Genomic DNA, 18,129 nt, shown 5'->3' on the forward strand with positions numbered 1-18,129 from the left:
TTTGTTGAAAGAACAAATACACAGCTGTAATTCTAAAACATTTGTGTTACTATGTTATATAGAATGATGGATTCATTTGTAATTTTTGTACACCTAAAAGTAACTTAATGAGAGATTAAATATTAACTAATCCCTACTTTTACTTCCATCAATTAATAGTGTGATTATAAGGTGGTACACTGTTTAAATGTGAACTGTTTAAAATATGAGCACATTTAAGAAAATGTTTATTTATAATTGACATTCAAGCAGCTAAGAAAATAAAAGTTCTAAAGTATCTAAACTATGCTAAAATATTTAGAAAATTTCAAATTTCTGCACGTTGTGAAATGAAATGTCTAAAAAAATAAGTTTATCATATAAACCAAAATTCACTTTGTTGGATAAAATCAACAACCTAATTTGCCGCTTCTAAAAACAAACAAACAAAAAACATGAAAGCTGACTTGAAGAAGGTTATTTCTCCCAAATACAATTACATGAAGTATTTTGGTGGTAGCGAAATTCATTTTTAGACTCCTGAACATGTAGGCCAAAGATAATACAATAATGGCAATAGTAAGAAACGTTAAAAAGCAAAATACCTGATTTTTTTGACAAAATAAAAGTCAAAAGGATAGTATAAAAATATAATCTGGGTAGTAATAAAAAAAATCAAAAACTTCAAACTGTTTTTTGAAATTTTTCAATTCTAAATGCTACTTTGATTTTATTGCTTGATATGGGATGAAATATGAATATAAATCTGGGATTTGCAAAGTTCATCCTACTTAAAACCTTAGCTTTCTCTAAAGAAAAAATGAAATGAGTTCCCGAAGACTATTTCAAGGTTCAAGAGGAAAGTTTTTTTTAATTTAACATAAACAACTAATAAAAAATTGTATTATGCTTTTTAAAATGTATCTAGATATAAAAATCTGGGTAATTAAATAAAAATCCTAAACTATACAGATCTGGTTGAAAACTTATTTGCTTTCATAGCTTGTTTCACAAATCTGTAACATGTTATCAATGTAGCTAAAGGAGTGAGCTGTAAAATGGCTAATTCAGAAAGAAAGACAGAGATCATATAAACACTTCCTTTTCCAGAGACTATCGGTGTGTCTTTTTTTTTCTAGGCATCCATTTAAAAAAAAATCCACCATTAATACTATATCAAGCAGCTTACACAATAAAGGCTATTTATTTTACCAATTTACATAAACTATTAAATGATTTTTTTTGAAGATTAAAATGTTGTTAAATAAAATGACAGTAAAACCTACAATCTTCACTACTCAAACACCTGTTTTAGTTTTTCCATTGTCAAATCAGATTCATATAGTAAATGTCATTATCAAGCTTGTTGATATATTATTCAATGCTAGGAAACTATTTAAAAGCTGCCTGTAATATAGGTTCTACAATGTGGCGCTATAGGTATATATACACAAAGCCTCTTTCTTTTGTCCAATGATCCACAAATAAGATCAAAACAAAAGCATGTATTCTTGTGCAGGCTTTTCTATAGTTGTGAATGAGTAGTGATGATTTGAATGTCCTTGATTTTCTCCTCCTCTTCTAACACTTACAATGAAAAAGAAAACATTTTTTAACTGAAATCATAAAACTGCACATCTAAATGAATCAAACCATCCCCTTAAAATAGCAGAAATCACAGAAAACTTAATGAAATTGAAAATGGTTCATAAAAACACATGGCTTGCAGTTATTCTCCCTAACAATAATAACAATAATATTGTTTGCAGAAGCAAAAGTTGTATAATCTAGCTACAATCAGGCCTATTGGGCAATATTTGCTGTTATAAAATTCAAAGTGAAGTACCCAATTTCACTGAGAATTCAGATAATTTTTAAAAGAAAATCGATGGAATATTTAGCCCTCTGATCTCCTTAAAATTTCACCAGTCCACAATGCAAAAATTTCTGGATTATTAAATTTAATCAAATGAAAATCAAGGAATTTTTCCCATCACTTAATTCAAACACAGTTCGCTACATACTGGTTTCCTTATCCAGTATAAACATTTTAAATTTCAATTCTCTACCCAAAGTTATTTCTTTTAACACTAGAATCATCACCTTTGAAAATTTCCCCCTCACACAGATAAATCGCTAATCTTACCCATCCTTTATACATATACACTACCCCCCAAAAAAAATGTTTTAGAGCAGAGACAAAAAAAAAAAATGACAATGCTCACATTTCTGGTTTGCCCTTCAGGCGTAGTCTGGGTGTCTTCAGCTTGCCTTTCTGGTCTTCAGTGTTGTCACTAATTGCTGGGGAATGTAGCTAGGACAGCATGAAGCATCAAAAATAAAAACTGTTGCTTTAAGAAAACATTTTCTTAAATACTTGGATAAAACAACTTTTACTCTTACTTCTTGGCTGAGTTGTATGAATCTTGGAGATGCTCCTTGAAAAAGTTCATTTCTTTTACGGGCAGGAAAGAAAAGAAAAGAAGATCTGAAAACTTACGTTCTGAATACATTCCGAAGGATGCATGATTTGATTTGAAAGCAGGTTTGGGTTGATGAGCAAACTTTTTTGTCGAAAATTAAGATTCTCCCTTTAATTTGGAAATTTGCCATGCCATCTTCTAAATGAATCCTGTCTCCCTTAACATATAATCATACCTGCAAAAACCAAATGCAACATTTCCCAAATGTGGGGACATTGTGGAAGCTTCATTTGAAAAGCCTCTTATTGCCCTTAATACTGGTGACTGACCGGCATTGTATGTACCACCACTTTTTAAATAGCCCAAGAGACTTAAAAAGCCTTCTAAGTTTGAAAACCAAAAAGTTCTGGGTTTTTCTGTGCCCCAGGACGGTTTCTTTCCTCAAGCTCAAGCCGAGTAAGCAGACAAAAGAAGCTGATTTGACTGAGCTGTGCCAAGTCTTGCCTTTTTTTTCTTTCCTCAGCTCTCCCTCTCTCTCTCTCTCTCTCTCTCTCTCTCTCTCTCTCTCTCTCTCTCACTCACTCTCTTTTGCTCCCAGTATGGCAACCTTCCCGAGCAAGCTTGGCGGAGCTCCAACCTGTGCCAGTCTGTCTGAATTCTTGTTTCCAAAGGATGCCCTTTGCGGATCAATTAATATATTTAAAAACAGGAAACTGTGGTTTAGTAACCAAATCCTGGCACCAACAGCCTCTTCTCCTGCCAAATCACCTTACAGATTTCATGGTATCCTACCTTTCATAATCACTACAAACATTTTCCTGAAGCAGTCATAGAATATCAGAAGCCATTCACTGCTCAGCGATAAGGAATCTGTTCTCCAGAAATGCCCATATGCGACATTTGCACAACCTGCAGTAAATCAAGAGTCTTCTGGGAGAGGGGATGTATATAACTTTAATAAGTACGTACCACATACTGTACTTCTTTTTATAATACTTGGCTTTCCTTGTCCTACTGCAAAGAACCCTGGGAAGAAGAGGACTGGGAGGCATATAGAATAAAACTAAGATATATATATATACTAAAAACTAAAATTTATAATCATATTTTATCTTCTAAAAAAATTTGCTGCAAAAGTTCTGTGATTCTGATCATGATGCCAAGTCTTAAGGAGTAATCCAATATCAAAGTTGTAGTTATTAGTATTTTTCAAAGCATCAATCACTGCAAGTAAGGGAAAGGGGAATGGAAGGGGGCAAAGAGGACTTATTTTCAAAAAAAGAGAAATTCCTCATCAAAAACATTTTTTAATAAAATGAGTTATTCCTAAATGACTGATAGTTCTAGAGTTTAAATTAACTTGGCAAAAGATTTAGAGAAAGTTTAAATATGCCCTCGAATCTTGATTCACAGACCTTTTGCCTGAATGATCTTGGACTAGTCATTTAACCTCTGGACTTTAGCTCCCTTTGTAAGATGAGAATAAGAGAAGAAAATAAAAGATTGTTAAGATAAGGGAATGCTACAATCCTTTCCAGCCACAGCATCCTATGATTCTATTATTATTACTTTGTTAATCTTATATTCCAAAGTTTTTCATATACCTGAACAGGTCAATAGTGGTTATTACATTTCTAGACTATGAGCTGTAGACAACTATTCTTTATCTCAATATAGAAATTTTATCTGCATTCATTTCCTCCTGGAAAAAAATCCATTACCCTTATCCAAAAGTCAGTCTCAGTAGATAGTAAAGAATACCTGAATGGGTGGGGAAATCAGGAGACCTGAACACCCATGTTTAATAGTTGTGTCATGGATGAAGAAGTCATGAAACAAAGAACTCTGAGAATCATCAGATAATTGTGCAACCCTGGGCAAAGTTACTAAACCTTTATGGACTTCAGCTTCCTTATGTATAAAAGGCAGAAGTTTGACTAAAAGCATCTAATTATAAAATTCTATATCACAGCTTTACAGAATTTGGTGCTGTTGATCCTTCACTCCTCTCCAAAGTTTTTAATATTGATACCTATTGTTTCTTCTCTTTCTATTTACCTGAAGACTTCTCAGAGTTCTTTGTTTCATGACTTCTTCATCCATGACACAACTATTAAACATGGGTGTCCCCTAAGGCTCTCTCCTGAATCTTCTGGTTTTACTCTATGTTTTCATATTTGATGACCTCATCAGCTCTCTTGGGTATAATTTTTACCTCTATACAGTCAATTATAAAATCTATATATCCATCCATAATCTCTCTCCTGAGCTACAGTCCCAAATTACAAACTGCCTTTGGACATCTCAAACTGAAGATATCTCAAACAAAATATGTCAAAAATAGAAATATTTTCCAGAAATCTTTAGAAATTTAGAAGATTTAGATTTAGAAGAAATCTTTCTTCTAAATTATCTCCACCTCAACCAGTGAGTCAAGTAGGATGAGTGAAGGTTCAGCAAGTACTGGAAAACATGGGCAGGGAGGCAGTATCAACTTGGAGGAATCAACTTTCTATAACAGTTAGTAGTTGGAAGGAAAGGAGAAGGAAAAGATTTAAAATTAAGGGAAATTTGTTGCCTATAGATCAAGCATTCCAGAAGGCACAATGGAAGGCCTAGGTGGTAACTGGTTGCAACTTTGAAGGGATGAATGTTAAGTATTAGATGATGGGAGGTAGAGATGGGCTTTGGGTAATAATGTACAGGAATTCAGAATCAGTGGAATATAAAAGATATGACTAGGGGTGGCTAGGTGGCGCAGTAGATAGAGCACCAGCCTTGAAGTCAGGAGTACCTGAGTTCAAATCCGGCCTCAGACACTTAATAATTACCTAGCCGTGTGGCCTTGGGCAAGCCACTTAACCTCATTGCCTTGAAAAAACTAAAAAAAAAAAAAAAGATATGACTAGATGAGGGAATATGAAGTCAAGAAGGATGAGACAGAAGTCATCAGATTTGACCACAAAGACATCATTGGTAACTTGGGAGAGAACATTCAAAATAACAATCAAAGTGTACTGATTTTATATCACTAGCTGAAAAGCAAAATAGAGAACTTTTACCCCAAATTTCTTCTCTACAATCACCTTCCTCACATTGCTAAGGTGCTCTTATCCCTAGATCCTAAAGTTTTACAAGCAAAGTGCCAAAGATAACAAAAGATGAAAATAATCAATGTTGGAGGGGCTTCAAAAGTCAGGCACACTGTTATAAGTATTGGTAAGTTTTGAATTCATCCAAGCATTCTGAAAAGCAACTAGGAATTATATCAATCTGTGTGTTCTTTCACAACATCAATAATATGGAAAATAATGAAAAAATATAAAAATTTTCAAAAAAATTAATTACACCAATCAATTAATTACATAATCAATAAATGTGCTTTCTACGACTGCACATGTACAATCTCCATCAAATTGTTTGCTTTCTCAAGAAGGGAAGAGATGAGGGAGGGAGAGAATTTGGAAATAAAAATTTTTTTAAAACAATGTTAAAATTGTTTTTACATTTAATTGGAAAAAATATAAAAATTTTCAAAAAAATTAATTATACCAATCAATAAATGTTTATTAAGTATGTATTATGTACTAGAAACCCTGCTAAGTGCTGAGAATACAAAAGAAGACAAAAGGCAGACCACTACCCTCAAGGAGTTCACAATTCAATGGAGGAAATAACTAATATATAAAAAGATATATAAAGGATAAATAGGAAATAATTATAAGAGGAAAGGCATCAGAATTAAGAGAGGTTAGAAAAGACTTCCTCTAGGAGATAGGACTTAAAAGAAGCCAGGTAATGCTGCAGTTGAAGATGAGGAGGAAAAGTACTGCAGGCAAGAAGGACATCCAGAAAAAAATAACCAGAGTCTACTCTTGGAGGGACTAGTTCATGGAATAGCAATGAAGTCAGTGTCAGTGAATTGAAGAGCATGTAACAGAAAGTAAATTATAAGGAGACTGAAGAAGTGGGAGGGGACCTGGCATATTTTAGATTTGTTCCTGGAGGCAGGAGAGAGTCATTGAAGTTTATTGATTAGAGTCAGACCCGTATTTTTGGAAAACCACTTTGTTGGCTAAATATAGGGTGGATTAGAGAAGGGAGAAAGACTAGAAACAGGCAGACCTATCAGTAGGTTATTGCAATAATTTAGACAAAAGGTGATTGAAGTCTGCATAAAAGTGGATGGTCGTGTCAGAGGGGAGAAGGAGACATATTTGAAAATGTTGCAAAAGTGAAATCAATATGCCTTGACAATAGATTTGTATGTAGTGAAGTGAGAGATAGTGAAGAATCAAGGATTACTAAAATATACTTTTTGACTCAGAAATTCCACTGCTAGGTATGTCTCTAACCATGAGAGAAAGTTCCCATAATATACCAAAATATTCATAACAAAAAGAAAAAAATGTCATAGGAGCAGTGTTTATGATAACAAACAATTGGAAACAAAACAGACATCCACAGATTGGGGAATGGCTAACAAACTGGATAAGCAAATTAATATAAAATTACTGTACCATTAGAGACAATACACATGAGAAATTTAAAAGAAGCATGGGAAAATTCATACAAACTGATGCAGACTGAAAAAAAGCAAAAGCAAGAAAATAATATGTAAACTCTGACCCAGTAGATATAAAAACCCAGCATTAAATAAAACAGTGCTTAAAGTTAAAATGACCAAGCTTGGTCTTCAATAAGAGACAAGAAAATGCCCCTTCCTTTCTTCATGATAGGGTGAAAGGCAGAGAAATGTGAGGGAATATGGATATAGAATATTAAATTTATTGTAAAGCATAATTGACATGTTGATTGTTTTATTGGATTACTTTTGTGCCCTTTTTAATCTACCAAAACAGAGAAGTTTCTTACTTGGAGTAAGGAAAGAGATACTTAAACTAGTATGATATAACTATATAGCAGAAGTAATCTGGATATTAGAATAAATTTATGGAACCTACCTGACTCATACTGTACCCTGAGGATCTTTCTATCTCCCTTTTTGGAAGAGCCCTAGATATCAGTCAAATCTAAACTTTACTTATTTTTTTTTATTTTTTAGGTGGTTTTTTTTTACAAGGCAAATGGGGTTAAGTGGCTTGCCCAGGGCCACACAGCTAGGTAATTATTAAGTGTCTGAGACCAGATTTGAACCCAGGTACTCCTGACTCCAGTGCTGGTGCTTTATCCACTGCACCACCTAGCCATCCCATAAACTTTACTTATTTTTGATGAAACTCCAAGATGGGAAACTGAAAAACCAAAATACAATAAGAGGGAATCTGATCTTTTAGGGCAATCAGGGTCTCCAAGCCTGAGCCACATCTTTAAGTGAGAGTATGAGTTTAAGTATGAGCCAAGAGTTGAGGGGATCTTTTAAAGGAAAAAGACAAGCTTCCCAGAAGCAGCTTCTACATTGTTACAAAAACAAAAAGTATGAATAATAATTAGATAAAATATAAAAATAAATAAGTTAAAAGCTAAAGAGAATCTCTCTGCTTTAAAAGCTGGTATAGTTTAAAAGTTGTTTGCAACAAAAATGTTCCAAAGCTTCCTAGAAATTACTTTTATAAAGAAAATTTATATACATAAACACTGATAAATGAGTTTATTGTACTAGAATTGGCCTGTGTGTCCTTTATTATTTCCTCAAATATTGCTTTATAATTGTTCTTATGAAATGAAGGGTAATTACTATTTCTTGGTGTCTTCATAACTCACAAAATTCTTTAGAGGAAAGTGCTTTGCAAATTGTAAAGCACTACGTAGAAAGGTGCATTTTTATTAATACTATGCAAAACTAAAAATATTTTTTAAAGTCCATTTGAAAGTTAGTTATCTTCTTTTCTTTCTCCTCATAGTCTGAAATTTAATTTTTGTGATGAATAACAGAAGTGTCCTAAAAATGTAGGGTGAACTTACTCTCCTTCCCTCCACCCTCACCTTCTACTCTACTATTTCTCAAATCATCAGGGAGATCAATTTGGATAATTCAAGTTCTTACCTCATGGGAGAAAGCTTTCAAATGACAGCTGAAAGAGTACTAAATACCCCGTTTGCCATACAAAAAAAAAAAAAAAGAAGTACTAAATTTAAAGTGAGGGATCCTGGGCATGAATCCTGGTGGCTGTTACTTGGGCCCTTAGTTAGGTAACTTCTCCTCTCTAAGCCTGCTTTCTCAAGTATAAAATGAGAATTAGACTAGATGTCCCTGAAGTCCCTGCCAACTATAAATCTATAATCTACTTAAAGTATAGATGAAAGAAAATAGAGAATTTGTGCAAAATGGGAGACATTGGTATAGGACCACCTTGCACAACTAGCCTTCATCAGAGAAGGTGCTATGCTCTATGAGCAAAATATAACTTAAGTAACTCAAAAGAAATTTGAGGTGTTCGTATTTAGAGAATTCAACCCCAAAATTCACATGGCCAACTCATGTTCAATATGCATTCTAAGCTCATTTTGATCCGATCAGTCACAATCAGACACCACACTGTCATTTGACTCTAACATAGTGATGTCACTTTGGCCCTCTTCAAGAATGAAGGACAACAACCAACCAACCTTCAAAAATGGTTATAGCATCTGAAAGCACTGACTTTACAGTTAAAATATCAAGATTCAAATTCAAGTCCTAACACTTTCACCAGGACACATCATTTTATCTCACTGTAGATCTATTTCCTCAATTCTTATTCAAAATTCTATATTGGAGCAGCTAGGTGACTAGTGGATAAAGCACCAGCCCTGGAGTCAGGAGTACCTGGGTTCAAATCCGGTCTCAGACACTTAATAATTACCTAGCTGAGTGGCCTTGGGCAAGCCACTTAACCCCATTTGCCTTACAAAAACAAAACCTAAAAAAAAATTCTATATTCATAATCTTATAAGGAAGTTGCTGTTAGTCACTAAAATGGAGCTTCAACAAGAATTTCTGGCTGAATATGGATTATATGCATTGAAAACTTCAAAAAAGTTATTTTTAAATCTTTTTAACATTTTTAAAAACTGATTTGCATAAACATAGAGTATTACCTCAAATATGTCAAGGACCTATGTATGGGTTTGTTAGTATTGGTATTCTTTCCACCAAAACTATCTAAATTTCTAGACTAAGAAGGTTCCCCAAATCTCAGAGAAGTTAAGTGATTTGCCCATTATCATAAAGCTCTCAAGTTTCAGAAGTGAGATTTGCCTTCGGGTTGGTTGATTTGGTTTTTTTTTTAATTCCAATCATCTATTCATTATTATTTAGTGTGGGAGTGGGGAGTGAGAGATGGGAAGGGGGAAATAGCCTATTCAAATATATAATTTGCTTTATTTTTCTGTGTATATATCCTCTAGTCAATGGGAATCATGAATATTAAACTTAAACAGGGAGAATATTTTATAAGAGAAATTATAACTTGGAAAGGAATTAGAGAATGAACATGTTTTATTAGATCACTCATAGAATCACAGAATCATAGAATGTTAACTCTAGAAAGAATCTTATAGATTATTCCCTTATTTTACAGACATGGAAACAAAGATCCAGTGAGGTGACTTGGCCAGCCTCAGCTAGACTGTGAGATAGCAAGCATCTAGACTATGATGTAGGAAAAAGTGAGCTAGATAGGGAGTCAGATATTCTGGGTTTGATGCAAAATCTGTGTTTCTTATCAGGATATGCTTAAGCAAGCCACAAAAACTCTCTAGGCCTCAGCTGCCTCATCTGAAAAATAAGAGGGTGGGATTAGCATATTTATAAAGTCCTTTCTACAAATGATAATGATAATCATTAATATAACCCATATTTATAAAGGGCTTTAAGTTTTACAAACCATTTTCCTCAAAAGTCAATTAGCTAGGCAGTGTATTATTTATTCCTGCCCTACAAATTATGAAACTGAGGCTGAGAGATTAAAATATGTGGCTATGCTCATGCACTTAATTATAAGCACTGAAGTCAAGAATCAAAGCAAGGGGGGCTAGGTGGCACAGTGGATAGAGCACCAGCTCTGGAGTCAGGAGGACCTGAGTTCAAATTCGGTCTCAGATACATAATTATGTAGCTGTGTGACATTGGGCAAATCACTTAACCCCACTGCCTTATAAAAAACTAAAAAAAAAATCAAAACAACTCTTGCTGAGGGTGGAGTGAAATCACATGTGGGAGGCCTCATGGAAGAGGTAATATTTTCACTGGATTTAAAAACAGGTAGAATTTCAAAAGAAATGTAAGGCTGTAAATGATAACCAGACAAGAGTTCACCTAGTTGCCCAACCAAATTTTCCATGAAATTCTCTTTTGCTGAGTGGAGCTGTTTGTTCTTTGTAAGAAGGAACACTTAAAGAGAGTGCAGCCCTCAAAACACCCAGAAAAGAAAACCACCCAGGAGGTTGAATAGAACTAAGGTGATTAAGCACCATGGCCAGCAACCTACCTGACACAAGCATACTCCATTACCAAAAGAAATTCATGGCCCTGGACACCTGCCTGCCCTTCCAGGCCTGATTAACATTTCCCCAGCCCCAGTTATCCAACTTATACTCACAATTGGCTACTTATCTATACCCTTTAATAAAACTAACCATTTGATCATTCAACAGAAAAACCTCTAATGTTGAAGCAAAATAGAAACTATGGTAAATGTGCAATCAATCTAGAGTAGAATTCAGACTATTTTTATGAGTACATTCAATATATCTTAACTGACAGAAACTATACCTAGTTTAAAAAAACAAAACCCTGCCAACTGTTAATAGACCAGTATTATTGACAGCTAACCCCCCATCAAGAAAATATACATTCTTTCCTATGAGCAAAATAATTATCCATCTCACTCTTTGACACTTGTAGAAACTACAGAAAGTAGATTTTGGAATCAACCTTGAAAATATCCACTTGTTCAATCAATCACTGGAGGTAAGTAAAAAATTATGCTTAAGGAGCAGAAAAGAGGACAAGGAAAACTCCTGAGTGTAGGGTGGGCTGTTAAAACACAAATATGAAAAGTATTTGTAAAGCAACATGAAATGAATTAAAATGAAATGTCAAAGAAAATTTTTTAAGATATTAAGACTAAATTTATTCACATGAAATGGCCAGAATATGACATAACTGATCCCAGTTATTTCTGTTGTCTTAATGATCAATATTGAGTATGAAGTAAACCTCCCCCTCCAGTACAAATACTCAATTGCCTATAAAGTCAGGAATCAAAGCAAGGGGGGGGGGGGGTTAGGTGGCACAGTTCACTTACTATACAGAATCTGAGACTTTAATTAAACTAAAGGGCAGGAGATTCTACATGTAAATATTTCTGGTTTTACATCAATCTCTTATAGCTGTGAATTTTTGTCATCACCTTAGTCCAAAGCAAATCATTATAAATGATTAGCTACCTTAAACAGTTACCTGAGGGGTGGCTAGGTGGCACAGTGGATAGAGAACCAGCCCTGGAGTCAGGAGTCCCTGAGTTCAAATCCGGCCTCAGACACTTAATAATTACCTAGCCACTCAACCCCATTGCCTTGAAAAATCTTAAAAAAAAAAAAAAGTTATCTGAGACTCAAGAAACTAGAGGCTAAAATGATTTATCCATGATCAAAAACTCCTAGTAAATATCTGATTCTAGATTTGAATCCAGAGCTTCTTATCTACAATCACAGAACTCTATTAATAGATCAATCAAGAAGCATTAGACAAGCACCAATTTCATACCAGGCACTGCATGTTGAGGATAGAAAATAAAAATAAAATTGTCCCTCCTCTCAGAAAGTTTACATTCTATTAAGAGAGACAACATGTTTTGATTGGTTTATGAACAATGTCAGGTCATAGAGATGCTTCATAAATGATTGTTAATGAAGTGCTATTAAGTATGTACAAAATATACACAAAATAAATACAATGTCATTTCTGAGGGTGGTGGAACTAGAAGCTAGAGAAATCAGGAAAGGCCTATAGAGGAGGTAGTGTTTTGAAAGTTTTGAAAAAAATCTTGAGATTCTAAGAGGGGGTGAAATGAGAGTGCATTCCAAGTTCAAAAATCAGTTTGTGCAAAGCACAAGCAGAGGAAAGAGATGGAATATCATGCGTGAGGAACAGGAAGGAGCCTGGTTTAGTTTGACAACAGAGCAGATGAAAGGTAGGGCTATGTAATAAGTCTAGAGAGGTAGCCTGGAGCAAGACAGTGAAGGAATTTATATGTCACACATAGGAGCTCACATTTGGGGGCCATCAGAGTTTGCAAACAGAGGGGGTGACATGATTCAAATTATGCCTTAAGAAATTCACTGTGGCAACTGTATGGAGGACAGATTGGAGAGAGAAAAGCCTTGAAGCAAGGAGACCAATCAGAAGTCTGCTGAAATAGTCCAGATGACATGAAATGAGGGCCGGAATCAGAGTGGAGACTGTAGAGAAAGAGGAGGGGATGTAAAAGATGTTATGGAGTTAAAACTAACAAGACTTGGCAAGAGATGAGGGAGGATGAAGAGTCAAGGGTGACTTCAAGGTCTCAAATCCAGGTGACTGAAAGAGTAATAGCACCCAAAAATGAGAAAGGAGGGACTATCAATAAATTGTAAAGCTGAATCATACCAACAAAAGACTTTTTCTTAAAATATTAAAATAGTTGAGGCAAAAATTGGTTTCTTCTTGAAGTACCCAGATGAATAATTTGGTTAATAAAACAAACCCACTCTCTGAGCAGTATCAAAGTGCAAAGACTGGTATAGGATACATATATAGTTGGACAATTAAGTAAAACTTTACACCAGTATTTCTCTAAATCATAGAATCACAAAATTAGAGCTAGAAGGGACCTTAGGTCATTTAATCCAGTCTCTTATCCATCACTGAGATTTCTTCTCTACATGCCTGATAGTTAGCCTCTACGCTAACTGCTTTACAAAGTTTGTTATTCAGCTCAGCTAGACAGTTTTTTCTTATGTTGAGAAAAAAAAATCTGTCACTTGTAATTTCTATCCATTATTCATAGTTCTACCCTCTGAAGCAACCCAGTACTTGCAACCAGGGATGTGCAGTGAGGGGAGGCAGAGGAGGTAGAGTGGTCCCTGCCATCCTAGACCCTACTACATGTCACTGCTGGCAACATATTTGTCAAGTCACAGAGGATGTTGTTATCTCCAGTAGTGGAGGAAGAACCAACACTTATAACATCACATGTGGCTGGAACAATGAGTTTATTCAAAAGAGATTCATGTAATATATGACAATTCCAATCTCCATCTTGGATATGGAAAATCTCTAGGGCAAAGGGAAACAACTTACCCTTTAATCTTGGGCCCTCCACCTCCTGCTACTCCCATCCTTTGAGGGAAAATGAAGAGGAAAGTTGATGGGGAATGGGCCTTATTTCTCCCACTGTGTAGGTTCACCTTCCATCTCTCCTGGCCCCTTTTTTCTAACTAATCTCCAAGAAAGAGAAGTGGTGAAATGGGGCTTCCCATCTGACCAAGATACTTCCAATTTCATGCTACATTAGCCTCTAGTCTGGGACCCCTTTTTGGGAAAAGGAATCATTTATTCTCACATCTGGTCATAACCTTTACATTCCAATGATTCTGAATTCTAATACACACACACACACATATATGCACATATATATGTTCATATATATATATATATATCACATCACCCCAACCCCATTTTCTACCTTCCATTTCCTAATTCCCCAAACACATCTCCATTCAAACACCACCTACTCCTTCCTGATCTGTAGGCAACCCACCCCTTCCATCTAGTGTTATTGAAACTTGGCTCCCTCAAGAGGACACAGCCTCCCTGGCCATCCTGACTGTACCTTTCACTCATTCTACTTAGCTTGTTGGTAGAGGAGGGGAAATTGAAATACTTCTTGCTTTCCATTGCTATTTCCCTGTTTTCCCCTGTCTTCTATCACTCAATATCTCCTCCTTTGAGATTCAGACCACACATTCAAAAGGCCTGTCTTCAGGCCTTCCAGGCGACTCCCCTTCTTTCCTCAATGAGTTCCATACATGACTGAATTTTTCTCTCCTCCCCCAAATCTGACCTCACACTAGGGCACTTCAACATTTTGACTCTTCCTCAAACAACCTAACCACTCAGTTCCTCAGCCTACTCATTCCCACAAACTATTTCTCTACCCCACTTCTGGCCCCAAAATAGTCCTAACTCTGATCTTGCCATACCCACAAATGCACTGCCTCTTTGTTCAAGAACTTCTAAGTCCCCTGATCTGACCATAATCTAGTGTTCTCTCTCTCTCTCTCTCTCTCTCTCTCTCTCTCTCTCTCTCTCTCTCTCTCTCTCTCTCTCCCTTCCTTCCTTATAAAAATCCTACTCTTCATCCATATCATGACTGCCAATTCCTGGACTTCTCTCAGGCCTTCATTAGTCTCCCTTTCCATTTCCCCCCATCTTGACCCCTTGGTGAACCAATTCAACTCTTCACTATTCACCTCCCAATTATTTCTATCCTTCTTACTTTATCACCAACTATGCCCAGCTAAGCCTAAGTCATGGATAACCTTGGTGCCTATATATGTGCCAAACTAAGGTGAAGAAAATCATGCAACTGTTCTTTGGATCCATTACAAATTTATGTTCACAACCAATGGCTCCAAAAGTGGAGCCTCACTGCTACTGGACAATCCTACAATATCTGCCTTATCAACTCATAGTCAAAGACCTCAATCCTTACCTATCCTTTAATTGTCAGATAGGTTTTGCCCAGACAAACTGAGACCTGGAAGGACTTTAGCTTTAAAAGATCAATATCTCCCACTCCTATCTCCAATCATCCTGATCCATATATGGCTACTACACCCAGTTGACTCTAGAGGAGAAAGTGAGACTGGTGACTTTGCCCAGCCCTCCCTCACTTAAATCCAATTCACCTGAAAGTCATGGCATCACCTTCCTGATGTCATGGTCTTCTTCTAGAGCTACAGACAAACAACAAGGCACTTAAGACTATTAATAGAAAGGAAGGATATCTAATTTATCAGGGTATGACCATCAGCAAATTTTTAAATCTATCTCAAGAAAAGGAATTATTCATTCTAAGAGACTCAAAATCAAAATCTAGTTAAGGTTTTATTGCTAAAACGGTACCATTTTGAATCTAAGATGCAGCTTTCTAAATTGCACATAATGAATAATATATTTTATGCAAGAGGTAGTTTTAAAAACTATGGCCAGGTCTTTGTTTTGCCCAAGTGACATATATGAGAAAATATGCTCCAAGTGTAGGACATCTATCAAACAAAATAAAATTGCTATCCATGTTCATTTATGGTTATTTTAAACTCCTCTGCACGTGCATGTACGCACACACGCACACACACACATATGAGGGAGATCTTTTGTGCTGTTTCAAATGATCACACTCCAAACTTCTTGGTAAAGGGCAAACCAAGTTATACAATTTTCTTTATAAAGGAGAGTATAGTATGCACAATAAGGCAATGGAAAAATGTTTTCTGGCTATCTCAATAAATTCTTCCAGTGTGCATGAGGGATCCCCTGAGGGAGATTAATTCAAAGATATGGATGGGTAGTAATCTATACCAAGGAAGAGATTATCTACCCTGGTGACATTACGGATCCACAGGTCACCAGAATATAGTTTGTTATATCTGAAGATAACCTATTATCTTCTTCCAGATTAAAGTCAAATCAAGTCAATAAAATGTAACTAGGTACTAAGTGACAGACTCTGTATTAAGTAAAGGGGATACAAAGAAAGATTTGAAAAATGTCCTCAAGGACTTACTTATAGTCTAATGAAGAAGCCAACAGAGGGAAGGCATTAACATTAAGGTAAATTCAGGAAGACTTTTTGTAGGTGGCAAATTAAATTGAACATCTAAATGTCCTCATTATTTGCTTTTTTATTTCAAAAGACTCCAGAAGTTTCAGGGCATAAACTTTATTACAAAGACCTCAACTGACATTTTTTAAAAGTCCAGAATATTTACCTAGCATTAGTAACTAATTTTAGCAAGATTTTTAAAAAGATATATTCATTTATGTAGTTTCCAAGTTTTTGAAAGTTTTGAAATGTCTTGAATACCCTAACATTTATCAAACATTTTAGAATTTGTTTAAAGAAATAAGGAAAGGAGGTAGAAGTGAAGCAAAGCTATTTTAGGTAAGGGATAAAAAAAATCTCTTAACAAATCTCCTTTATTCAGTTCTAAGTAACTAGGTGAAAAAATTTTCAAGACCAAAATGACCAGGTTGAATTATAATCCATGTTGGTGTAACCAAATGAATGAAATTCAGATATTGAAGTTTACACTTTACTTTTAGCAAAATGGAATTCATTCTAAAAAGAGAAGCTTTAAAAGCATCAAACATATCCTTTGGACATCAAACACTTACATATTACAATGAATAAATTATATTTGAATCAGAATCATATGGATAAAATTTCTTTCAAATGCCCATGAGATTGAAGAAATATAGGACAAAATGCCATACATGAGAAAATAATATCTCATTGTGTATACTTTGCTATGAAATATAAAGCATTAGTGAGAAGAGCACTGAATCAACTTACATTCAAAGCTATTTTAATCTACAGATCTGAGTTTCCTGATTTGTAAAATTTAAATATATGTTTTTATATTACAGATCTCTCTAGATGGTTATGAGTAAAACAGGTTGCAAAATTGTTTTTCAGACATGTCTCATTCTTCATGGCCTGTTGGATCATATTGTTTGTGGAGCTTTCTTGGCAAAGATAACAGAATGTTTTGTGATTTCATTCTCCAGTGGATTAAGACAGAGGTTAACTGACTTGTCCAGGATCATAAAGCTACTAAGTATCTGAGGCTTGAACTCAATTTTTCCTGACTCCAAGTCCAGTCTTCTATTCACAGAGTCATCTAGCTGCCTCAAGGTTGCAAAATATAAATCTCTCTAAATAACTGTGATTTCTCTTGTGAGGCATAGAAATTTCTTCCCATGATAATATCTCAAGAAAATAAAAATTACTTGAATGTTTTTACTTCATTACTAAAGAATAGATCCCATAATCTTTAAGGTCATAACAAAATGAATTCAATTATTCTATTTTTAAAAGGAAAAAAATTTTAAACTACTGACCAGTGGTATAGGATGTTCAAATATTTCAGTGTTTTAAAAATATACAACACAGAGCCTAAGTGTTGGTGAGTATGTCTTGCTTCTTTTTCTTCTTTTTGATCTAGATCTATGATTTAATCTGAGTAAGATAATTCCCCCAAAATAAATCTACAATTCTTCTATAATTCATAATGTTAGAGTTTCTGAGAGTACTAGCATTAATATCAGAGGATCTGGAATTAAGCCTAAGATATAGAACTGTAAGAGTCCTTAAAGATTATCTAATCTAAACCCTCCCTCATTTTACAGATGAGGAAACTGAGGCCCATAGTGATGATGGTTACATAGGTGGCCAACAAGGGAACAATCTTTCAAAAGTAATACTCTCAGAAGGAAACATTCACATCCTCATTGACATATAATGGTTGTTTGACCTTAGGCAAGTCACTTAACTTCTACAGACTTTAGTTTTCTCATATATAAAATGACCCAGTTGGACGAGTTATTCTCCAAAGTCCCTTCCCACTCTAAATCTTTGAACCTACATAATTTATAGTATTTCTTGCAACAAATGTTTGTTATGTGTTGACCATATGTATCTGGTTTACAAGACACAGCAAAGATACAAAGATAGCA

At 35.0% G+C, this 18,129-nt stretch overlaps 1 protein-coding gene across 2 annotated transcripts in view; it reads right to left on the reverse strand.

The window, feature by feature from the left end:
- Positions 1-18,129, reverse strand: part of MSRA (methionine sulfoxide reductase A) — a 536,950-nt gene that overhangs the window by 479,824 nt on the left and 38,997 nt on the right. Inside the window, exon 1 of one of the 2 annotated variants that reach the window (XM_074209183.1) lies at positions 2,205-2,883. The exons of the other annotated variant lie outside the window; for it this stretch is intronic. The gene's annotated coding sequence lies outside the window, so the exon portion shown is untranslated. Of the gene's footprint in view, positions 1-2,204; positions 2,884-18,129 lie in introns of those variants that run through there. 2 annotated transcript variants of the gene reach the window in all.

This window comes from Macrotis lagotis, chromosome 1 (genome assembly GCF_037893015.1).
Source record: "Macrotis lagotis isolate mMagLag1 chromosome 1, bilby.v1.9.chrom.fasta, whole genome shotgun sequence".
NCBI lineage: Eukaryota > Metazoa > Chordata > Mammalia > Peramelemorphia > Peramelidae > Macrotis > Macrotis lagotis.